Here is a 26,126-nt window from a genome sequence, read left to right as displayed (position 1 = left end):
GCCTTTATCTGTATAAGTGTTCTTACAATTTTATGTAGAAACCTGAACTCATATATGTTTTCTTAATCACCTAAAGCAGCGAGCATCAATTTCTGTAGGCCATAACCTAGAACTACCTCGTGTAACGTCTAATGTACATAAAATAATCACACCATGTAGTAAATATAATGTTAGGTAACGAAAAGGTACTCGGACCGACTGTATTAAAGAAATGTGTAACGAAATTGAAATATATATGTGTGTTTAAATAACATCAAAATAAGGCGGAACATTATAAAAGTTCTGCATTCAAAAGTTAGCAACGCACGAGGAAAAAACCTTTGTGAATATATGCAAGGCCATTCTCCCTCCCACCCTACCAAGCCTGCCAGATAAGGAAGCTAAGGCCTGTGCCGCGCTCCCTCACCTCCCCCAACCAAGCTGGAGCCGCTTCAGAGAGTCAGAGGCCCCGGTACCGCACCCAAGGCCACAGCCCGCCACCTGTGTTATTTACAGCACGGTAATAAACCCACGTTTGAATCACCCTCTCGTAAATTCCACAACCCCCCCCCCCTAGACCACCCCAAGAATCATGACCCCGTGCAAAGACGACCCCCATCACTATGACAAGACACAGAGACCCATTTATATAATAACTTCTAACGCGGCAGACAGACATGTATCATTCGGCTCAGGCCCCAGAGCCCAGCCCCTCGACCTAAAATACCGGTCAATAGGACACAGGTAAATCTCACCCCAACCGACAACCACCGGACCTCTCACGAGGTGCATTCCTCATGTGTTGCGTTTATTTTATAAGACAAACTGCTGAGCGATTTATTGATGAACTTAGATGTCGTTTCTTGAATAACTGCAGTGTGCATGGCCTAGGGCAAACGAGTCAGGAAAGGTATTCATCTTTGTCACAGGCTGCCCCAGCATACCAACACCGCTCGGATGACCTCAAGCTGGCCTGCCAGGCCCAACCCAACCCACGAGGCTGACCAGTGACGTCCTCACGCCAAAGACCAACCACGCTGCAGCAACACCTATAGTTAGTCGACGCCACCCAATCCCAATTAACTTGTGCCCCCTATAGTGTGTAGGTTCTGATGACGTTTTTTGTATTAGAAATACGCCTGTCTTTGCTATTGTCAGACAGAGCGCTCTCGGAGGTTGCAGAGTTCTTTGCATGCCCTATTCTTTGGATAAATTCCCACTTACGCTCACCCGCACTCTGTCTTGGTCTTATTCCCACTACGGGAGAGTCCCTTATTGTCTCTCATTGCGGGGAGGATCGTGCTGAAATTGGGGGCGCTTCCTTTCAGCATTCTCCCCACAGAGAATATTAATTGTTATATTTTTTACAGAACTACCTGCCTTGCTCATCGAAGAAAAAGCCCTCTGAGGAATTATACAGATCTGGGTTCCCCTGCGGAGTTCAGGTAAGCATTACAAGGCCCCTTCGTAGTGGAGGACATTACCCCATCAGAAATAAGGGTACTAGGGAGACGCGCATGGATACACCTGGGTGACATAAAAGTCTACGCTGGAGAGACCACCGTGCCCCCCCTCCATTCGGGGGCATGCACCCTCTCTCTTTCTCTGTGCTGTCACTTGTTCCTCTCTCTGTGTGGTCACGCACTCCTCTTTGTGCATTCTCTCTTGCTCATCTCTGTGCAGTCTGTTTCTCCAAGTGCTCTATCTCTGTGTGCGCTCTAGTTTGCTCTCTTTCTCTGTGCACCATCTCTTTGTGCGCTGTCGTTCCCTCTCAACCTGACAAAATACCTTCTCTCTTGCGCCCTTAATCCATCGTCTCCAAATTCCTCTTGCAGCCCTTACTTTGTCCTCACCCTTCCTCGCACACCTTCGCTTTTTATCTTACCCTCCCACTCTCATTCTTTCTCGCTCATGTTTCTTCTTGCTCATCATCGACACCCTTTCTCAATGGATTTCTCCCTTTCTCTACTGCCCTTCTCATTCTAATGCTCACCTGGATCCCTTCTCATATCCTCCTTTGAGCCCTTGCGCCTATAAATGCAAAATATAAAGAACAGCAGTAAACGCCAAAACTATTGGCTTTGCCAAGGCTGGTTTCTTTTTGTAAAAGTCATGTTGTAACGCAGCATACACAAAGCATCAGCAGTTCTCGATTGTTGCCTACAAATGTTTTTATTGGGAGCAAGTAACGCCAGCCTTGTACGGGCCTCCATACCTTTTTGGGCCTGTACTTGAGACACATGTTATGGAAAAACTCCAAATCCCCAGTGTGGCCAAATTCTGGCATGCCCCTCAAATGTATGATCAGCACTTTGTCGAACACTATCTTTTGAAGGGCAGTGTTGGAAGGGTACCAAGGCACCATCCACGTTTTCCTACGCTCAAGCTTGTTAAGCAGAGGTCCATGCTGGCAAGCATGATAATGTTAGTTATATTCCCATGAGTGTGTGTTGGCAGAATGGTGGAGCAGTGACTGCCACTTTCACCAAAAAATCTCAAGTGAACCCCCACAAGTTTTCAAAGACCAACAGACGACTGCAGATGGACTGGGACCATTTTTCTATTTCTTCACATCCCTTTTTTTGCCAGCAGCATTAACTTTCTTGCCCATTTATTTGGACACCATCCATACATCAAATTGAATATGTATGGGAAATGCTCTTGTATGACGTTTGCAAAGCCCACATTCCTGTCTGTGGCCATCAATTCTATTTGCAATACCTGTGACTGCAGAAGTTCAACATATTTTAAGAAACATTATTACTCCAAGGCAACCTAGGATGCACATTTTGCACTACAACAGACCTCACTATTCTTTGGGTGTCCATGACCTGAAAGTGGTAAGGGCAGCACTTGGCCGACAATCCAGAGCTGTAGCACTGGCCATCATCAGCCAGCCTGAGCCTTTTGCCTGTGAGAGCATTGTCAATTTCTACCTATTCTGGATTTTGTGCATGAGGAGAATAAGTAATAACATTTATAGTATGCAGTTTTAGCAATGAACCAGAGTTCCAAAAATGTACAAAAGCTAGACTTCTTACTAAATGTTGATCCACAGAATAATAAAGCACAATAACTGATTACATTTCCTGCTGAAACTTTGCCAAAATTTGGTTGAGCAGACCAAGAAAATGTTTGTGCACACAGCTCTCCTTGATCGTCAGGGTGGTTTCAACAACTTAGAAGGGATATTTACCAATGACTCCCCACTAGATCTTTCCACATTATGCAAAGCTGCATTGTATCATTTTAAAAATCTTTAACAGCTGTCAAAAACAATGGTCCTCATTACGGGTCTGGCGGTAACCATGCCGGTAAAACCGTTATGATTTACCGGCGCCTGACTTACTGGAAACACTGGGGCATTACAACCCTGGCGGTCCGGTAAGTCAGGCGTCAGCAAAATGTTGATCCCCATTCCCATAGAGTCCAATGGGACTCTATGGGAGTGGGGACCACAGAAGCACCGGTACCGTTAATAATGGTGCCGGTGCTTCCGTGAAAGTCTTCCGGTTGGGAGGGCACATGCCCGGTAGTCTTGCACTTTGACGTTCCGGAAACAACGGTGCCAGTAAGCTTACCGGCACCGTTGTTTCCAGACCAGCAAAGTTAGAATGAGACCCAATGTATTTAGGCTCCCTCAATAGCTGCTAATTCTGCAATTTGGTGCATTCTGATTGGACTGTGGTTGTGGTGAATTGGTCTTCACTACCCCTGGTGTAATCAGTATCGTTGTCCTCGTCAATCAATTCAGAATATACCTCAGTGATTTCAAATTGTGTTTAACATTATTGGAGAAAGAGGGAACAGTAGATCTGTATATTTCAGCAATCCTTTTGACAGCGTAGAATGGCTGAGAGGATAGCAACTAATTAGGACCTTCCTTTTGTGGGGTCCGTCAGTTCAGTTGTACATTTGGTGCTGTAACAATGATACATTATTACTTTCCATGGCTCGCTGGTGATATTCAGCTAAAATTCCAGGTCACATGGGCATTCTGCATCTCAACATTGGGACGAGTATTTGAAAGGTACCCCAAAAGTTGGCACCACGTGTATCTGGTGCGGTGTGAGTCTTCCTATTCTTTTTCGTAGGCCTCTAATTGAAAAAAGTCAAAACAAATTATTCTTTTGAATTTTAAAAAGATATCACTATAAACCTTACAATGAAATAAACAAAAACAAAATATAAAAGAAACTTTGCTCTAACTTTTCATGAATAATGTGCAGCTACCCGTTTATTTTAATGCGTTTGGTATCCGTCAATGTTGAAGTGCCAATGTCATCCTCTGTCTTTAATAGTAATGATAAAATAAATTGGTAATCATTTATGAAACTCAATGTAATTTATGAACATGCATCTTAAAATATTAACATTTTTAAATGTTCATTTATTTGAATAGAACATCATCATAGAAAGACACTTGATTTGACTGAAAAACACAATAATTCCATCTATAACTCGGATCATAAATGTATGGCTGAGATGAATGAAGTTACTTTCTTACCTGGTAACGTTCTTTCGATGGGATATTCCGACGATGTATTCCATATCTTTGACAGGTAATCACCACAGCTGTGCTGCTTAGGAAAATTTTCGGCGTCTGCGTCCTGCGTAGATGACGTCGATACGCTGTCCTCGAGGGCCTCCGTCGAGCCGACGTCACCGGATGTTATAAGTAGGACGCCCGTAGCCTCAGTTATAGTTTTTTCCCCAGTACGTGTGGCACCAATCTTCTGCCAGTATGACCACAGAAAGCCTTGCGGAAACATAAGCTGCAATCGCTTAAGAAATTCTGTAGCAGGGCAGGCAGGCAGGGAGCGATATGGAATACGTCGTCGGAACATCCCATCGAAAGAACGTTACCAGGTAAGAAAGTAACTTGTTCTTCGAGGGGATTGGTTCCTCCGACATATTCTATATCTATAATAGACTCCCAAAGCAGTACCAACGTATGGAGGAGGGAAAAGAATTTAGAAATAAAAATTTAGAATGCCCAATTAAATTGCAGAATAAAGGACCGCCTTGCCAAAGGCCAGATCCTGCCCATGGATAGAATCTAGGGAGTAGTGTCTTACAAAAGTATGGACCGAAGCCCATGTGGCTGCTTCACAAATGTTACGAATGGGAACACACCTCTGCAGAGCAGTAGAGGCAGCCATACCCCTAGTAGAATGGGCCCGTAAGCCTACCGGAGGGTCCTTACCCGCCAAGCGGTAACATACAGAAATTGCCAAAATAATCCATATAGACAAAGTCTGCTTAGTAACAGCTTGTCCCAAACGCCTTCCAGCATATCCTATGAAGAGCTTATCGTTTACTCTGACCCGGGAGACGCGTGAAATGTAGAAACTTAAAGCTCTCCTAGGATCCAACCTATGGAGCCTCTCCTCTTCCTTACCAGGATGCAAAGGAGGATAAAACACCGGAAGAATGACCTTCTGGCTTAAATTAAATTCCGACACAACTTTCGGAAGAAAGGAAGGACGAACCCCAAGGACAACCCTGTCCTTGTGAAACACTGTGAAGGGTGGCTTAACAGAAAGTGCCTGCAACTCACTCACTCTGCGAGCGGAAGTAACCACAACTAAAAATACAGTTTTAAGGGTTAACAGTCTTAAAAGACAAGAATGTAAAGGCTCAAATGGAGCACCCATTAGGAATTTTAGAACCAGGTTCAAATCCCAACCTGGCACCTGGAAGGTGACGGTGGAAACACACTAGTGAGCCCTTTCAGAAACTGAAAAATTAAAGGAATTTTAAAATAAGAACACTCCTCAGACGAGCGCTTAAATATGGACAGCGCCGCCAGGTAATCTTTAATGGTACCCACTTGCAGGCCCTTGTGGGCCAAGGAAGGCAAAAAAGACAAAACCACAGGAATGTCACATGAAAAAGGATCCACATTCTCAACCCTGCATCAGTCGCAGAACCTTTTCCAACGGCAACGGTACAGGGACTTTGTTGCAGGCCGTCTGGCCGAAAGCAACACCTCCATCACATCCTCAGGGAGGTCCCAATCCTTATACCTCAACCTTTAAGAAGCGAAGCGTGAAGGTTGAGTGATCTGACCTCTGGATGGAGAACCTGACCCCCCCCCCCGTGAGAGCAGGTAGTCTTGGTAGGGAAGACAGCGTGGAGGGCAGATAGACAAGTCGAGAAGGTCTGGGTACCACGTTCTCCGGGCCATGCCAAGCATTGAGAATCATCCGGGAACCGAGCTCCGTAACCTCAGCAGCACTTGCGGGATGAAGGGGACTGGAGGAAACGCGTACAGCAGTGGGAAGGACCACTCCACCACGAACGCGTCCCCTAAGGCTCCTCTTGGAGGAAATTCCCACGAGCAGAACCTTTTGCACTTCCGGTTGACACTGGTGGCGAACAGATCCACTTGTGGGGTCCCCCAAAGGGCGAAGATCTCCAGGAGAATCTCCTGAGCCAGCTCCCACTCGTGAGAGATTGCGCTCTGCCTGCTCAGAGCGTCTGCCGTCTCGTTTTTGTCTCTGGCCAGATGAACTGCTGAGATCGAAATTTCCTGCTGGATGGCCCAGAACCAGAGCTGCATCGCCTCCCTACACAGAGGAAGTGACCCTGCCCCCCCCTTTTGTTGAGGTAGTGCATGGCCACTGTGTTGTCCGTCAGAATCGGGACATTCTTCCCTCGCACAGTCGGCAGAAAAGCCTTCAGGGCAAGCCTGACGGCCCTCAGCTCTAACAGATTGATATGGAGTCTGGACTCTGACGGAGACCAACCACCGCTGACTGTCAACTCGTTGGCTTGAGCTCCCCATCCTGTGAGGGATGTGTCCGTCACGATCGTCACCTCCGGCCAGGGTAGCCAAAACAGAGCACCCTTCATCAGACTGCCTTCGACGGCCCACCACAGAAGGTCCTGGGTGACCGAGGGCGGCACCTGAACGGGGTCCGACATCCTGCCGGAGGACTGTGACCACTGCATTTTGAGAGCCCACTGCAGAGATCACATCCGCAGCCGAGCCTCTGGCACCAAAGGAATGCAGGATGCCATGAGGCCGAGCAACCTCAAGAACTCGAACGCCGGGAGACTCTGGGCATGTTGAAACTTGTGCACCATCTGCAGAATGTGATGAGCCGTCAGCTGGGGAGGGAAACACAGCCCCAGGGATGTGTCGAGCACTGCTCTGATGTACTGGAGCCGCTGTGTTGGTGTCAAGTGGGACTACTTTAAGTTGAGGGAGAAGCCCAGCCTGTGAAGGGAGTGGCAGGTGACTGAAAAATGATCCAGGACTTGCTCGGGAGTGCGCGCCCTGATCAACCAATCATCCAGGTAGCGGTAGACGTGAATCCCCCTTTCCTGAGATATGCTGCCACCACCACCATGAGCTTGGAGAAAACCCTCGGGGAGCAGGTCCATCCGAACGTCAGGACCCAAAACTGAAAGTGCGAGTCGCCAACCACGAACGTCAGGTACTTCTTGTGCTTGGGATGAATCGGCACATGAAAGTAAGCATCCTTGAGGTCGAGAGACACCAACCAGTCCTAAAGTTGAAGGGCATGAAGGACTAGAGAGAGTAACCATCTTGAACATGTCCTTCCTAAGGAGCTTGTTCAAACCACGCAAGTCCATGATGTATAACCTTCATGGTTATAACCTTTTATAATCCTGTACATTCACTTACTACTGTTTATAACCCTTTATATGGAGATCAACTCCTAACAAATATATTTGTACTAAGGAGCAATGTAGGGTGCAAGCACCTTTTGGGACACGGGTCACTATTAAACATTAATCTATAGTGCCATCATGAACTATTGATTTTGTTCAATTTAGTAGCCCAGGCTTTACCAGTACAATACTACTTGATACATTAATGTACAGTTCGGTAAGAGGATGCAGGGATTTTATTTCCACCATTCTAATACGGTGCTGCTTGGGTTCTGCAATTCAGGAAGACCGCAAACATTTAAAGTTGCACCAAGCATGTAAAATTCACGAAATGCGTTTTTGCCCAACAAGTCTCTTTAATTTAAGGTAGAATGAGAGTAGGTGTAATTTCACAAACTACTCAAAATAACAAGTATTAGACTTAGCAATTTGATACATAAACTAGGATTCGGATGCACATTATATTAATTGTAACGGGCTGCTTTACCATTTACAAATGGTGGCCGTATCTTTCGGCAGTGAGACGATGGGACGCGTACCTCAATGGCAACGCGGAAACACGTTGCCATTGGAGACGGCATACACTCCATGATCAGACAATGGCACCGGCGAACGAGAACCCGTTTGTGACGAGGCGTTCTAACTCCAATATCTCGGACTAGTAGCGCTTGTAACATTGAGCCTTATTAAAGTGTATATAGAACTGCAAGGATTGACCTTTTACTTATGGCGGACTACGTCCCGGAAGTGGGACGATGGACGTGGCACACCATGGCAACGTGCACTCACGTTGCCATGGTTATGGTACACACACCAAGATAACAAAATGGCGCAGGCAGACGGGAACCCGTTCTTGCTGACGCGCGTTACATTTTCCATTTCGGATACAGGTAAGCTTGGAAGCGTAGGTGGACATACTAGGATCACTTAAGGTTAGTTGTTTAATGCATATTATAAGCACCATTATTTTGACTATGGTATATTTGGTGCGCAGTTTGTCTTAGATTTAGTTACTATGCTAAGGATTACTAAAGGACTAATGATTCCTCAGAGGCTCCTGACACCCTATTTTATCTATATAGACTTAACTTTTATTCTAATTGACAATGTTTTGGCCATTATTTTTTCTCACATATGGTGGAGAGAACCATTTTGAGCGTGCATACTACAAACATGATTTATGGGGGACACAGAATAATTTAGTATTATGTGCAATACTCTGATTTCAGACTACTTCTGACTTGGGGATTTGGCCCCGTTATCATTACTTTGACAACAGTCTTATGGATTGGTCATCTTATTCACGGGTAAGCACACCTGTGAGATTTTGTATGTTATACTTTTCTGGAATATTAGCCATTATTGATTTACGTACAACAATCTGTTAATGAACTTTTTGTTTGTATCCCTTTTCCCCTATTCCCTATGTTTCGTAAAAACTGTCAATGAAATTATTTATTTTCTCATCCCTTCCAATCCTCCCCTTCACCAACCCTTGCTTTTCTGTCCATGTTTTTTATTGCTTTCACATGAAAATGTTGTTGCATTTTGCGGTATACTGATTCAATGACCGTATTAATGGTGAATTCCACATGTTGGATTTTGCATTATCACTCATATCTTATGTACAATCATATGTAATGCGTTCTCATACATATATTATTTTGTAATTTCTTCTTTTTTGTTTGTGCGTATTAATAGCCCAGATTTGAAAAAGGCTCAGTGGAGCCGAAACACGTGTAACCAACCGTACAAGGGCTTTAATGATCTGTGTGATTGAGCATTAAAAATAATGCAAACACATATTTGATGGCGCGGAGTCCCGGAGTCCCTTTTTGTTGTACTGTTTTTGTTTGACGGTTAGGCTTTCTACCGTCCGAATCCAGTGACCTGTGACATCTACAGGACTGTGAATGGTCATAACGTTTATGGCCACATAGCAATAACTATGCTTGTGATTATTCAAGGGATTGTAAGGAGTCGCCTGTCAGACCAACTGACACCAAAGCCAACGTTTTTGCAACTACAAGCCCATGATGGGTCTCAATCACCTGTCTTTCTTCGAAATCAAAAAACAAGGGGAATACCATCCCTTGTTCCTCTCCGCTACAGGCACCAGTTTTATGTCGCCTTTCTCCAGCAGGGATTTGATTTCCTGCGCAAGGAGCGGATCCAGACTCTTCAAAGAGAGATTTCCTGGTGGATTGTCGTGAGGCCTCTGCCAGAAAGGAAGACAGTAGCCGTGGGCTATGATCTCCAGAACCCACATATGTGAAATAATGGCACGCCATTCTACAAGATGCTGCGCCAGCCTGCCCCCAACCGGCGAACCATGGAACATGACCTCATGACTGACCTGAAGCGGCTGCGGCGGTGCCTGAGGGCAAAGAGGCAACTGCCCGAACGGCCTTGGCACCTCGAGTACCTTTCTTTCCACCCTTGGTACTCCTACGTTGTCCTCTTTGACTTGCAGCTCCCCTCAACCTACCAAAGGTTGAGTAATAGCGAAAGGAACCTCCCCTCCATTGCTGTCCCCTAGGACGAAAAGGCAGAGGTTGGCGAACTGCAGCGCTCAACGACTTTGCTGGAGCTTTGGAGGTCTGCAACCTCTTCTCAAGGCTCTCGTCAGCCTTGCTGCCAAAAAGATGGTCACCAGCAAAGGGCATGTTGAGAAGCCGGGCCTGCACATCAGGAGCAAACCCGACTTCCGCAACCACGCAAATCTGCGCATCACGGTGTTCGCCGCCATGGACCGGCTTTCACAGTCTGCCATGTCCAGACCTGACTGAACTGATTCACACATGGCATCCTTGCCATCCTGTACAAGGGCAAGAAAGCCATCCCGTTCCTCCCCCTCGGGAATATGTTCAGCCGCCAATGAAATACAATTCCACAGAGTGTGAATGAAAGCCATACCCCCTGAAGAAAAGACTTTCTTCGCCCAATCGTCAAAACGTTTGTCGTCCCTGTCAGGAGGCATGGTAGGGTACGACGCTTGTTTTGCTGGGGCCGTAGCCGCCTGCACCACCAAACTCTTTGGAGTAGGGTGCATGGACAAGTAGCCGGGGTCGCCACTGGCTGTGCGGTACTTTTTTGGCAACGACTTACCCACTGCCGGGAGACTCTGCAGAGCATTCCGAGCTGCTGCCACCCTTCGTTGCAAAGCCATATGGAATGGCAGTAACGGGTCAGTGGGTGGACCTTGGTCCAAGATATCCGTCAGGTCGTCCTGCAGAAAATCTACTGGATACAGACCCTTCCACCACCTCAGAAATATAATCCAGAGGCTGGAATAAATCCCTGGAGGAGCACACAGAAAAAGGCGCAGAGAGGTCTCACCGACTTCTTCAGGGCCTTCCTCGGGGTATCCAACGATGTACGGGGTACCTCCAATAAAGCATCCTCGAAAGGCGTCGAAAAAATCAGCGTCAAGCGTGGCGCCGATGGCTTCGACACAGGCCTCAAGGGCTGAGCCCCGAGCATGTCTTCGACGGCCTTGGCGCCGATGACTTCCTCGGAGGCAGAGCCTCGAGAGAGTCCCTCGACTGACATGGCGCTGATGGAGTCGTCTTCTTCGAAGACCTCACAGGCTCCGACGGTCTCGAAGGCGTCGAGGACCGGGACCTGGAGCGGGCAGGACTAGAGCGATCCACCTTGTCCGATCGGGACCTCGAAGGTGCCCGATGATCGTGCCGACCACCCGAGCCCGAAGCGTGTGAGCGGCGGCCCTAGTGCGTTCCCTTCCGGCTTCTTTCGAAGGCACGGACGGAGCAGAGCCCTGCGACTGAAAAATCGCCATCATCTCTGTGCGAAAGGCATCCCATTCCGCAGGAGTAGAGTGCTTGTTGGGACAAGCAACCCGCCGACGGGCAGAGTCCTCGGACGAGGACGGGGAAGCGACCGGTGATGGCGCTTCCGCGAGTGCCTCGAAGAGGCAGAGGAATGGCGGGACCCACTCCGGGACCGAGACCCCCTGGACTTACGCCGACGATGCGGAGAGTCTTCAGTCGAAAGACCAGCGAATTTCGACTTTCGGGGCTTGGAAACCCTAACGACAGAAAGCTTCTTCTGTCCCCACAAGGCCTTCGACGTAAGCGACTGGCAATCGTCACAGTCATCCGTGGCGTGGTCCTCACCGAGGCACCAGAGGCAGGCGTTGTGCGTGTTCGTCAGCGACATCTTGGAACCGCAGTCCCGACACTTCTTGAAACCCGGCCGCGGGGTGGAAGAAGACAAAGACATGACTTCACAAACAACAAGTTTGATAGAACCGATAGAAACTCAGAAGAACTGAGGCGTGCCGAGATCTCCGAAGCGAACACGTTTGCGGAAAAAACAGAACTGAGGCTACGGCGTCGTGCATCCTACTTATAACATACAATGATGTCAACTCGACGCAGGCCCTCGACGACAGTGTATCAAAGTCATTGACGCAGGAAATTTTCCGAAGCACCACAGCTGTGGCGATTACCCGTCTAAGATATGGAATACGTCGTAGGAATCAATCCACTCGAAACTTTAATGCTGCTGCTTGTGCCATAATCAAAGTTGACATTTTGATCTCATCGGTCTTAAAAAAAGGCTACACATAATAGATAAACACACAAATTCAAAGCAAGACTATATAACTCAAAGATGGAGTACACATAGTTAAATTGAATAGAAAACACTTTCAATTTTCAACATAATTGAATACGACTGTTAAATGAACTTTTGTATCTATGCTCCTTGTGATGCTTCCTGGTCCACTGCTTCAGTAGTAAACTCCTTCTACATCGCAAAGCACAAATTAAGTATATGAAAAATGATGGATATTTTGAATATTGCATTTATTTTTAATTTCATGTGACATCTATTACATTGCAAAATATGCAACATTACATAGTTCTTTGAATAATGCTAATACTATGCTGTTCAATAGCACGCCATTACAATTATTCTTTATTTTGAGGGCTATCACTTGTAAAACCCACTCTTTTGTACTTATTGTATGATATTGTACAAGGTGAACGTTTAGAGTACTAATTATTTGTAATCAAACTCCATGATTAGGATATGTAGATGACTATGCATGTCAGATAGTGCTATATCTGACATTACAAATGAAATGCAATTGAAATTCAATGTTCATACGATCAATCATTTTTCAGATGCTTATTTCATGTTTTGCGATGTACAAGTAGTCTACTACTGATTTGGCGGAGCTAGAAGAATCACAAGGAGCACAGGTACAAAAGTAAAGTGACAGACATAATGTATGTACCTTTCACTATGTAAAGTGATCATTAATGCGAAATTGTGTCATTTGGTGGATTTACTTACTTACTGTGGCTTAGTAATGCTCATTGTACGTCTTTGCATAGTCAATACATGAACCAGATTCAAACAAAATGTTTTAAATTTGTGAATATATGTTGCATTCTCATCAGATCTGATCTATGATTTAGAGGAAAATACAGCAGTACAAACTGTTGCCTCTATTCCCTTTGACACTAGCGATGTACAACAGGTATTATTTTAAACTTGGTATTAATTTAATATCTACAGTCAAACTATTGAAAGTGGAATTTATGACTTACTTTCCAGTTATAATGGTTGTCTGATCCATATTTATAGTGATAACATTATGCCTTTATAATTATTTGTAGCTATTGTCCCCACTTCTTGTGCTGTGGCATGACGCTATAAAGGACAATAAGCTTTACATATCATGTAGTAGCACACAAGGTAAATGTTAGATATCAAATTTTTTTGTGTGTATCGTTAGGATATGTAGACATTTGTGCGTTGTGTATTCCTACGAAGGTAGAATTATTATTATTATTTCTTTTCTGGTGCAGCTTGACTTCTACAGTTTGTACTGCCAGGAGGCAGTCCTCATAAGCCCTAGCCTATGCAGAGCGCACAGTGTGTGCGTTGTGTGTTCCCGTGTTCCTGTGGGCTTGCAATTGGACGGTTAACTGACTTGCTGGTACTTTCATTCTCCAACTCTTTGCAACCAGACACGTCTGTGAAGGTACTATACTTAGCGCAGTTTGTTGAGTCTCCTCTTGTTTGTGCTCTACCATGCACGGCTTGCATAGCAGTAAACGCATAAGCGAAGAGTCAGACTTGACGGGGGCGCCTGAGGGTGATGGCACACCTCGGTTTGTTGCACCAATGAGTTCACCTTTAGTTGGTGCATTGTAGGGCTCTGATGGGGCCGGAATAACGTGGATATTTTCGGCACGCACAATTTTCTGCACTTAAAGCCAAGGTTGTTGTAGAAAGCAACTCCTCTGTCTCTCCTGGGAATACTTCTATGCAGAACTGTAGCGAGGGCTTGTGCTCGCCAAGTCATGCAGACTCGTTGGATTGTGTTGACTCTTGACGTCTGTATTTTGGCTCTGGTTGTTTCATCTGAACTGGCCAAAAGAGTCCGCTTATCTTTGTGTACATCTTCCTCGCTGCCTTACATGGGTAGTTCCTGTACCTCCAGGCGAGGGATGGATGAGACATTTCTACAAACATCCTCACAATTTAACACCAGTTCCATTGTCTCATGTGGATGTTTCTGCATCAGTCTTTCAAGGTTCTCCAAATCCAAAAAGATGCCCAAATGTTTTTTAATCAGCCTGGTCCGAACTCATCACGGTGTTCATCGCTCACATCTGACTCTTTATCCACAAGCAAAAAGATTGTCTGTATTAAACTCATGTCGTCAAGTTCAGGAAGAGGCAGTTGTAGATGCATTTTCTTTTCCTGTCCTCTAGAGGATCCTTGATTCTATGGATAGAGGCTATTATAACAACCTTCATGAATTGCGAGAAGTCAGTTCAATTTTAAAAGACCTAGTTGCAAAAGCCAACTTTATTGAAGGTTTTATTATAGCTCTGGGGTGTCTCGAGTTAATCGTGAGAAATGTTTTGATGGGTGTTCCCATATTACGGTTAACTCAGTTTCTACCGCTTCCCAAACATCTTTTGTAGATAAGAGTCTTGTGTTGGGAGCTTTGGGGGACTTGGAGGTAGCGGTTAAGACTTGAATTCTGCCACAATTGTTAATATCAGAAAGGGGATTTGCCTCACCGTCAAGAGAAATCCTGAAGTAAGCCTATTGGGGGGTGGGAGGGCGAGTCCAGTGCTGCATTAAAACTGCAGTAGTCTTGTCGCTGCCCCAGGAAGCAGGGGCAAAAAGAAAAAAAAATACAAAAATGGGAAAAAGCTCATGTTTTCGTCCCAAATTCAAAAAGGTTCATTAACATTTTTGCACTTGATTAAGGCTCAGACAGAAGTCTTTGTTGAGTACTTTGACTGTTTGGAACTGTCTGCTGTTCCCTTAAAAATCCAAGCTATCCCTTCCAAATCAAAGGTGCTAGGCAAGCCGAAGAGAGGGAATTGTATTGACCACTTGCCCGCACCTGGTCCGTGTCAGAGTTCTTCAACAAACCTCGAAGTAAAGAGTAAATTGTCAATTACGGTTTATTTGAAATCAAAAATTGCAACTGTTGCAGCAGAGGCACTAGATTTAACCTTACTCTCTACTTATTCAGTTGGGTTTGATGAAGAGGCCACTATTTCAACCTCCCAGGTGGAACTAGAACCCTCGGTCTGTGTGCAGTCTTGGGTAGGGGGGAATGAGAGTGACTGCGCCTGCCTTAGTGGGTTTGCAGCCGTCAGCTTCCACTTTTGTTCCCTCAACTTATAGTGGGGGAACCTTTACATTTCTGCACTATGGAAGAAAAAAGGTAGACTATAATGCAGGCTCTGAGTACCACTAGTTTGTCTAACAGACATTCACGGGCCCCCAAAGGTCCTACAAGGGCATCTGCTTTCAAGATACCATTGATTGAGGAGGCAGCAGCTGTTAAGCAATTGGCAGAGTCGCCTGGGTCAGTGTCGCAAGTAGCTGATGATTTGTTCTATTTATTTTTGAAACGCACATTTAAGGTTAATACGTTTTATCCTTTAAATCGAAAATATATTTTAGCTTTATTTAAAGATTCCAATTTTACAATCATCAATATCAAAGGACACTGCTAGTTTTTTTTCTTGATTACAGACATGTGGACATGGTAAACGTGGGTTTCTATTCTCAGTTTATTAAAAATCTCTTTTTGGCTGAATCAGCACGTTTGTTAATATTGGGTTGTTGTCTGAAGACTGGTCCGGCATTACTTCCAATGTTCCTATTTTGGGATGAGGTGGTGGACTTAAGCATAATTCATGAGGTGGTGGACACATGGGTTCAATCACCTCCGCACTAATGAGGATTTATAGAAAGTGGCGGACTTGATCTGTCTGCAAGAATCGCTTATGTTAGACACCCCATTTGTGGACTGTTTTTCCATCTTGCATGAGCCTGCTAAGAAAGGGCCCTAAGGTAGACCATTTGGGTGTCTAATTAGCGCTTGGCTGGTGTCTCCCGGTTCTAACATTGAAAACTTGTTTTTAGGCCGACGCAACATCCTCGGTAGTAAAATTACGTGGCGGGATTGGTCAGAAGGTATTTTAAGGTTTCTTATTGTCCTAAACGTTTACTATAATCCTGCTTCGACATCCTTAGCTGATTTATTGCTAGCTATTACTTAGGCGACATAACTATACTGTGCATTAAAAAAAGTCAGCATTGTAATTATGGGTGATTTTAAATTGGTGTGTTTGGATGCCCAATGGTATGACTATGGTATTGCCACACGGTATTCCCAATTGTCCATAGATAGAGGGATACTGTTTCTCTCATTTCTGGACAAGTGCGATTTGTCGTTGATTAATGGCAATATCCGGGGGGACATGCCACCAAATTATACTTGGTGAAACAGTGCACACAGTTCTACCTTGGACTTTATCTTTATTTCAAGTCATGTGTTTCAAGCTTTAACTGCTTAGAAGTAATGCTAACAGAGGGTGTGATCATGCTCAGTTGAGTTCACGTTTGGGATGTACCAAAATATCCGGCCTTATGTGTCACACTCTGGGCCCTATTGAAATTAGACCTTTGGCGAACCAAATTTGCATCTCGCTTTAAGTCTAAGGTAGTCCAAGATTTGGCTGAGGGAATATTTTCGGGATATGCCTCCTCAGACCTTTGCTCCTCACTTGCATGACATTCTTCATTTTTTGATTCCGGTGAGAAGCTTAAATAGCTATTTTCATTGCTTGGATTTAACTCATAAGTTCAGTGACGGGGTGTGTGGGAAGAAGAGAAATCTGAGAAGGAATATTAGAAACGCAAGAACACAGATAATATTACAATAATGAAGTTGAAGCAGGTTTAAAGAAATTGGTTGAAAGGCTATCAGCATTTATTGTTCCAAAAGGATGCAGAATGTATGATATCCGCACTTGGTTCAAAAGACTCATCTAACCTTTGTAGATGGATTAGAGGGGGTCGTGTTCAAACTTCATTGCAAGTTCAGCCAATATTTGGGTCTTTGTGGGAGACTTATTTTAGAAAATGTTATGCTATCCCGTGTTTGATGGTGGCTAGTTCCACAAGTAGCAGGGTGGTAGCTATGGGCAGGGATGTCTGGGATTATCTTGATATAGACACTGCGGGTATTCTTTTGTCCATCAGGAAGGAGAAATCCTTTGATGCCCCATCAGGACCGTTCTGGTTGGAGGTGCTGCTTCAACTGTTTGGTAATAACCTGGATCGCTATCAGTTTCCCCTGACGTGGCAGGAGGCTATGGTGGTTGTTATTTTTAAAAAGAGAGATAAGGCGGATCCTGCTAATTACCGCCCAATCTCCCTTGTGGATGCCTCCTGCACGATTTTTTCAAGATGTATATTGAGGGCTCTTGAAAGTTGGCCTGTTGACGCTGGTAAACTGGATAAAAACCAGTCAGGCCTTACAAAAGGTACGAGCACAACTTTGAACAGTTTTTTTAAATACAGATGTTAACTAATCTGGCTGTTTAGTTTAAGCATACTTTGTATTTGGCATTCCTTGATATTTCAAAGGCTTTTGATTGTGTTGATCGCAGCAGGCTGTGGGAGATGTAAAGGGCTTATGGTTGTCCGGAGCCTTTGGTCAGTATCTTGGAGTATTTGCATACATATATCAGACTAAAAGTAAGGTTGGACCAAAGGGGCACATACTCCGACTGGATCTATGTAGACCGCGGATTACACAAGGGGTGTGTGTTAGCCCCCTTTCTATTTAATCTTTATATTTTGGTATAGGTGCAGCATTAGCCGGTATTGTGTACACTCCCCCTAAATTGGGCTTTATGAAATTGCACTACTTTCTATATGCTGACGACCTAGTGTTGTTGGACTATACTGCGAAAGGTCTTCAAAAATCTTGAAAATGAGTATGAGAATTTTTCACGGACCTTGGCTTGGATATAAATGTACCCAAGTCTATGGTCCTTGTTATAAATCGCAGGAAGATTCTTTCTGGTAGGCCTAACTTCGGTTGGTATTTTAACAATCAAAAACTGGAGGTGGTTTGAGAATTTAGAAATTTAGGGGATTTGCTCAAAGTCAAACGGTCAGACTGTCGAATCAGGCCCTCAAACTTGACGCTATTTCTGGTGCTAAACAACTTTGGGTACTCGATAAAAAGTATAGGCAGTTTTCCTTACTCCCGGCCCTCAAAATGGATAACCAAATATTGGTGCCCAGGCTGACTTACAGGGCCGAGGAGCGGGATAAGGGCCTGACATGGTGTAAGATCAAATCCTTTATTTGCAAGCACATTTTGTCTCTTCCAATGAGTATTCCGTTTGCTGCGGTCTGGCATATTTTGGGCCTGGTATGGTCGGAGGCTAAAGTTATTTGGTGCAGAGTTTTATTATTAAGAAGCATACTTCCCTCCTGCGTTTTCCCTTTTTGAATAATTGAATATTTTATCTAAGGAGTGTTACTAGGGGTCCCTAAACCATTGGACGAACAGTGTATTGAGTACCTGGGAGGAGAAGGCAGTATCGTTAGAGGATTTAGTGCGTAACCCTGCGAAGGTCAAGAAGAAATTATATGAAAATGATTGGATTGTGAACAGGCACATTTTGGCTTATTAGGTTTTTGAGCATTTCTCCTTGGATGCAAAGTCTTAATTCTATACATAAATGTATGAGAATCCCTCTAGGAATCTGAGACTTTTCGCTACGGGTAAAATTAAATTTGCTGCTAGCAAAGGATATCATAGGGGCTAGGAATATAGGAATAGAGCTCCAAATGAAGAACGTTTGTGTCGCTTTTGTATGAGTGCCATGGAAACTGTAAAACATCTTATTGTTGAATGCAAGAAAAGACCACGGTTCACTTGGGAAATGCTGTGGTGGAACTTACTTTTAGACCTTAGTGATCAAATGGTAATTACTGTGATGAATTTAGTAAAAAAAATACTTTAAAAGATGTGTTAGTTTATTTTAAGGCAGGTTTTAGGAAATTTGGGATCTGTTATTGTTAGGGAGAATTCTCATTCAATGGCTAATTTCCCTTACCTAGCGAGTCCCCCAGCAGCTTTGCTGGATTCTCTGGAGTTATTTTTTTCACTTGGTAAGAGTGTGAGCTTTTCCCCCACTCTTACCCATGTTTTGCCATGTGTGTTTCATCTGCTTTTTGTGATTGTGGACTCTGGAGTACACCACTTCAGTAGCCCCCTTCTTTTGTGTGTTACACAGTACCTTCAGTGCAGTGACACAGGGTTGTCTTTTAGACTCCCCCCCCGCCCCCCGGCTCCATTTCTGGGGCTGACTATCATCCCCCAGAAAAGTGTAAATTTGCCATTCACTTTAGTCATTTAACCACAGATCCAGTACACCCCATCTCACATGGAGTACTGGAAGGGGTTAATTCAATTCTTAGCCCTTTTTATCTGTACCTCCTAGAGCATTGTTTCGCTCTTAGACTTGGCTGGTGGCAGGGCATCTACCCTAACTTTTCTACCGTGATTATACTATATAAAAATGGTATTGTTTTAGGCTATTATATTAGCCTCGAATTTAAAACCACTTGACCAAATACTTTTTCTTTTGTCTCTGGTCGGGTTTATTCGCCATTTCTTTTTGTTAAAGTCCTTCTTGTGTTTTACTTTGCGCGGCAAACCAGGTTTGCCTTCTTTGTTCACTGTCTTTTGGCGGGCTTCTGCCAAGAAGCCCTCCTCTAGGCACCTGGGTGTGAAGGTGGGCTGAATGTGAGGGAGGGGTGTAGTCACCCCCTTCACAGGATATCCTAGGAAACCCAAGTCGCACTTTGCCATGATTGGCTGAGGTGGTTGTCTGGGCTGGACAACCCCCCTGCTGTGTGATTGACAGCCAGGCTGTGTGAATGGGGGATTTTCGCATAAAAGGCAGGTCTCTTAGGCTAGAAGTCAGAGTCACTACTGGAGCTATAAGGAACCGAATAGAAGCGGAGAAGAAGTCAGCTGCTGCAACTATCTCGTCCCAGTGAAGCCCTGCTGCAGTCCTGAGCTATCTGCCCTTCGACAACCAGAGAAGATCCAGTCCGGAGTCTTCTTCCCTCGAGCCTGGTGGGGATAACCAGCTCACCTTCTACAGCCAGAGGATCCTCCTCTTGGTCGAAATCGCTGCACACAGCTGTAGTGGTCCGGATAGCCATCTGAAGAGCCTCTCCTGTTCTTAAGGAGCGCACCTTTTATTCAACGTCGCTGCTGCCGGATTCATCCCTGTGTTGTGCAGACCCCTCGAAACGTCCTCGTTCGCCCCGAAGCTCCAGGAACCAAGGCTCTGCAGGAAACTACCAGGAACAACTGCGATGGCACCAGCCTCTTCATTGAATAAGGTACTGTGTTCTGCTTGAGGAATTAGGGTGAAACCCTTTTCTTCATCCTCAAGGCTTGCCCTCGTCTTCCCTCCTTCTTATAACTTTTGCTTCCTCTGTTGACAATATCCAAGTACTCCTGGCTACGTTGAATCGTGAACTGTCCGACTGTGTGATCCTCGACATTAGGAACCCGGTTCCACTTGACACTGGCTCCGGCCTATTTGCCTCTTGAATTTCTGTCCATGAGTGTTCTCTGATTCTGTTTGCCTTGACAAAAGTATTGCCTATGATTTTTTCACCCAACTCTCTCTGGGTATCTCAGGTGCTAAGTGTGTTTTGCCCCGGTAACATTTCTTGCCGCGGCCGCGGATACGCGTTTATTTAATAAGACCGAACTGTCATTACTGTCAAAAAGTGATCGCAAGTGTATTCCCGGTAACGTCTTTTGTTTTGCAATACTAGTCCGTTAAAACACAGGGTACTTACCTTGAGCTATACTGTACAAAGTTAATTGGTTGGTTGCAGTGTATTTTATGTGTGGTTTTTGAATTAATAGAAGTGTCGTCTTTATAACAAATGGTTTAAAAATAAATATACTTATATTTTTTTACCTGCAACCTTGAGTCAGTGTTTGCTTGAGTCACAGTAATTGTGATCCCTTTGTGTAATCTCTGCTACTGCTCACATACTCTTGCGATAAGCCTGGCTGCTCCGCTACTGCTACCACTTTAACATAGTAGTACAGGCTTGTACCAAAGGTAAAACTTTTATTGCCACCTGTAGTCTGAATTCTGTGTAGTGGTCCCTACGGGCACTGCGCAGGATTCTGCCTAACAGTTATGTTGAGGTATTTTATATTGAATGTATTTTGTCTTTTTTATCTTGTTTTCTGATTGTGTTTTAACTGTGGATGTGTGTAAAGTTTTACTTGTTGAAATTAGATCACACAATAAACGCATAAAAATATGTAGACAAATAATATTCTTACTATAAAATCACTTTTATTCATTCAACTTTAAATAGTTTGAATGTACAACGTATAGACAAGGGAATAAATGTCAATGTTGGCACAACAGTCAAATACTTTAAACAAAAGGAGAAATTACCTTTCCGTAATGTTCTTTCTATGGATTCTTCTCTCGCAGATTCCTAATCATGATAGATATCATCATCCAGATCTGCTGTTCGGAAACTTTGACAGGGGTGTAGTTGACCTGGACTCAGTCATCGATCGTCTATACATCTTGTCTGACTCTCGATCGTCGGCTCTGGATGTGACGTCAGGCGTTATATGGGATACATTACTGATGCTTCTATCTGCTTAGATTCACATGCTATGCATAGGCCGACATCTAGTGGAAGCTGCAGAGTATTACAGTTGTTTTCGAAATTCGAAAAGGGACGTCGACAGGGCGTGCCAGTAATACTATCCCTAGTGTGACGTCCACTGAACCCATGGTCCTTCACGCGTCAGTGTCCCTCAGATTGTTTTGTTCTGACATGAGGTTGTGTTAGGGAGAATTCACTGTTTAGGCTGAATTTCCTAACCTAGTAAGTCCCCCAGCAGCTTTGCTGGATTTTTGGGGTTTATTTTTTTCTCCTGCCAAGAGTGAGACTCTTTTACCCTCACTCTTGGGCATGATTTGAGTGTGTTTCTTTGAATCTAGATGTGTTTAATGGGCTATGGGGTCTTTTACTCCATAGGGCTTCGTGTGTTTTTGTGATGTGTTACACAGCACCCTCAGTGCAGTGACACAGGGGTGTCATAGTGACCCCACAGTATAGACTCCATACCCTGGGACTGACTACTGTCTCCCAGGGCATGTAAAGTCACCATTGACTTTACTAGTCTCAAATTCTGAACAGAACCAGTACAAACCATCATATTGTGGACGTACTGGCTCGGGCAATTCAATTGCCCCGGGGTGTGTTAGCCGAGGGGGCACGTCTCCGTCCCCCCTGATCGAGTTTTGGCTGGTGGCAGTGGATACTACGTTTTATATTCAACCGCGAATATTTTCTTATGGGATTTCCCATTGTTTTAGGCTACTATCTTTATTTAATTATTTACGGTAGCCTCGAACATACTGCCGGTTTATTTAATTAATATTAATTCTCCGGTTGGTATTTTTTGCCAAAACTTGATTCTAAAATGGCGTTTGTGTTCTCTTCTGTAACTCCAACCCAAGTCAAGCCCTTTGTTCCACTTTTTGGTGGGCTTCTCCACAGAAGCCCTCCAAAGTGGTGCCACTCTGTCTGGGGTACTTAGGAGGGGTGGAGGGAAATTTAGGCACCCTGGACTGAGTTGCCTAGGTAACTCAAGTCGCACTCCATCCTGATTGGCCCAAGTGGTGAGCCGGCCGGCTCACCACTTGGCATGTTTGAGTGACAGCTAGGCTGAGTGAATGGGGGTTTGCTGCATAAAAGCAGGGCTTTGGGGACTGGAACTTCAGAAGTCGCCACAGGACCTAAGAATCCAACGAGGGAGAAGCTGAGCCGACCTGCCACGACACCACCACCGGTGGAGCCCTGCTGGACTGCCTCACCACTTTTCCCAACGACAGAGGAGATCTCCCGCCAGAGAGTCTTCTTCCTTTGACTGGTGGGGATAACCAGTTTCACCGTCTTTTCGCCTTCCCGACGTACCTCGTGGCCGCCTTGCCTGTGCCAAGCACCCTGGCAACCGGGATACCACGTTTTACCACGACCGCGAAACAAAGGTACCACCTTTAACCGGAAAACTCCACGGCTGGCTTCTTCCCTGGTAGTGCAACGACCTTCATCTTTCCTCCAAGTCGAGATCTTCTCTTGCCCTGGACGACGACGTAACTTGCACCCACTACCAGGAACAACTGCCACCGCTGGAGGATCCTTCCCACTTAAGGTACCGTCTGGCTTCCCTTGCTACCGACTGTACGGGGTAGATTTAGCCCCTGGCTTTCGAACCTGGGTTAGTCTGGGACACACTGGCTAAACTTTCTTAAAGTCTCTCTAAACCCTTTTTGAACCCTCTGCAAGACTTTCTAAGCATAGTGTAACTATGTGATCTTGGGTGCATTTGTGCTCTGCTCTCTCTAAGAGTGGGCCCAGCCTTTGGACTTTGGCTCACCAGTTTTTGCTCTCTGCCTTGCGAACAGTGTTCCTGAATCTTAGAGGGCTGTACCTTTTCATATTCTGTTTTTTTCCCTCCCTTTTAGATAAACTTATTGGAGTGCAATCTAGTTAAGCGCTCACCTCTGTATGAAAATAAGTGGTGTTTTACTGTGATTTATCCGATAAGGAAAAAGGGGTGTATATATTACAATAGTAACTGTGTTTAGAATATTTTACAATAAGAGTGCTGGAGCGTTTCAAACTGTGTTTTTAAATAAATAATTATATACTTTGATACCAAAGCTCTGGTCAGTGTTTGCTTGTATTGTTGTATCTGAGTGCCTATTGTGTATACTTTGCATACTGCCTAACTCTTCTTGAGGGAAGTCTGACTGCTCAGCCACAGCTACCAGGTAAATCTGGGTGGTACAGACTGCTACCAAGTGGGTTTACTGCCAACACCTGTAGTCTTAAATCTTTTGCAATGGTCCCTAAGGGAACTGCACAGGTTTCTGCCTAACAGGTTGCATGAAGTGTAATGCGAGTACAGTTGTAACCAAGCAGATATAGACAAAAAGCTCATAACATCTATGTACCTTCTCCCAGGGGACGAAGAGTGGGCGCATGTGAATCTAAGCAGATACAAGCATCGGAAATATGTTTATGGTGAGTAATGTATCCCTTCTGAGGCTTGTGGAATCTGCTTAGATCACATGCTATGCATAGATTAGCGAGCAGTGTTATGAGAAGGTGGTGGGTTGTTTGAAGGTGCAGCGGCAAATAGATGTTTTAGAACCGCTTGTCCCACCTGTGTATTTGCTTTGGAATGTGTGTCAATGCAGTAATGCTGAGTGAAAGTATGTACTGAGCTCCATGTAGCTGCTTTGCAAATGCTGTCTAAAGGAAAATTTGCAATAAAAGCCAGAGTAGCTCCTGTGCTCCGTGTGGAATGAGCTCTTGGCTTATAGACAGTGTTTTATTTGACAATAAATAGCATAGTTGTATACATCTGACTATCCATTTGAAGAATAGTATTCTTGGAAATGTGGACCCCCTCTTTGCCTGTTGCTATGGAGACAAACAGTTGATCTGTCTTTTGTAAGCAGTCTGGTCTTGTCTACGTAGTAGAGGACCGCTCTCCACACATCTAGTGTGTGGAGTTTAACCTCAGCTGAGCTAGTTGGATTCTGAAAGAAAGCCGGGAGCTCAATGGACTGGTGTAACGCTCACCTGGTTCCCACGGAGGCGCGGCGTCGAAGGCGCAGAACTCTGAAGATGGACAGGAAGGGCCCCTCTATTCTGGCTTCCCTGGCTCGTTGGATACCCTCCTGTGCGTGAAAAGGGAGTATTACCAACTGTGGAACAATGCTCAAGCCTCCCACTCCCTTCCAATCCTCCACGATACCTCCTCCACGATTCCCCATGAAGCCTCACCTTAGGGTTTGGCAGGATGAGCTCTCCATCCTGCTTCTGATGCAGGGGCGCGTTGAAACCCAGTTACTTCACTGGATTGAGGATTGATGGGAGTTCAGGTAAGCTTGACTGTTCAGGTAAGGCGCTGTAAAAGTTCTGTTCAAAAGTTCAAGCTTAATAATAATGTTCGTTGTCTAATTGCAGCAAGCGCTAATGCTTATGTCTTTTTCCCCTTAGGGGCCGGGGTTCGGAGTGCCAGAGATATGGCGCCGACCCGAAGTGAAACAGTTCTAGATGAGCGCTCAGGTAATGTCTTTGCATTCGCTCATTCAATGTCTTTGTCTTTTTTCCCCATAGGGGCCGGGGTCCGGAGATGCCAGGAAGCGGCAGGACCCGAAATGCAGTGGGAATAATGCAACAGGTAAGACTTAAAAGGAAACTGAGCTTTCCTTATTCCTTTTCTCCCTCTCACCCTTGTTCGTGTCTTTTTTCCTCTAGGCGCCGGGGCGTAGCTGAATCCGGAAGATCGCTGCTGAAGATGGAAGCGCCTTGCAAAGGTGAGTAAAATGCAGCGCTGCAGCGATCGAAACGAAATGCCTTTAAAATGATGTCTTCCTTTTCAGGGCCGTTGGAGAAATGACTCCGGGATGCAGATTTAGCAGGTAAGGGCTTTTCTTCTCCTATTCTCTTCCTTTCTCCCCTTGCAGGTGTTCCAGGGTGCTGGCAGGCGTGGCTGAAGTCAGAATGCAGGCGCTGACACGGTGAGCGTCCAGCTGCTAGGTGCAGAACAACGCGAAGCATGTGTGGCTGTTCGGGTGGGGTTTAAATAGCCTTGGAAGAAGTTCCTGATATGTATCCTTCCACCAATCAGGTATGTATCCTTCCCCGACCACACCCGGGTGGTGAAGTAGTCCTACAGGTTAAGTAGTCCCATTCAGGCCTCAAGAGGGCCTGGATGAAGCAGCAAGGTCTGCATCAGGTAAGTGTGCACCCAAGCACTTAAACACATATCCTCTTCTATGAGTCTGGCGCCTAAGGTGCCAGGACTGGGGTCCGCTATGAGCCTGGCGCCTAAGGCGCCAGGACTCAGTCCAAAGGGCCCCGACTTGGGCCCGCTGAGACTTCCCTGGGGAAAATGATGTCTGCCTCTGGGGTTGCTGGGCCCGGCCTGGCTCCTTAGAGGTAGGCATCATGACAACTGGTTTACGTGGAATTTAGAAATGAATTTAGGGGAAAACCTAGGATGAGTACGTAAAACCAATTTATCTTCATGGACAATAAAGAAA

General features: G+C 45.2%; 1 protein-coding gene across 1 annotated transcript in view; it reads right to left on the bottom strand.

Moving 5' to 3' along the window:
• The window catches only part of WDR62 (WD repeat domain 62), a 2,486,568-nt gene that overhangs the window by 908,696 nt on the left and 1,551,746 nt on the right, over positions 1-26,126 (bottom strand). The window lies entirely within an intron of this gene.

Source organism: Ambystoma mexicanum, chromosome 2p (assembly GCF_040938575.1).
Source record: "Ambystoma mexicanum isolate Mex_15411 chromosome 2p, UKY_AmexF1_1, whole genome shotgun sequence".
Classification (NCBI taxonomy): domain Eukaryota; kingdom Metazoa; phylum Chordata; class Amphibia; order Caudata; family Ambystomatidae; genus Ambystoma; species Ambystoma mexicanum.
The sequence above is the reverse complement of the archived record's forward strand: the minus strand, read 5'-3'. Positions and strand labels throughout refer to the sequence as shown.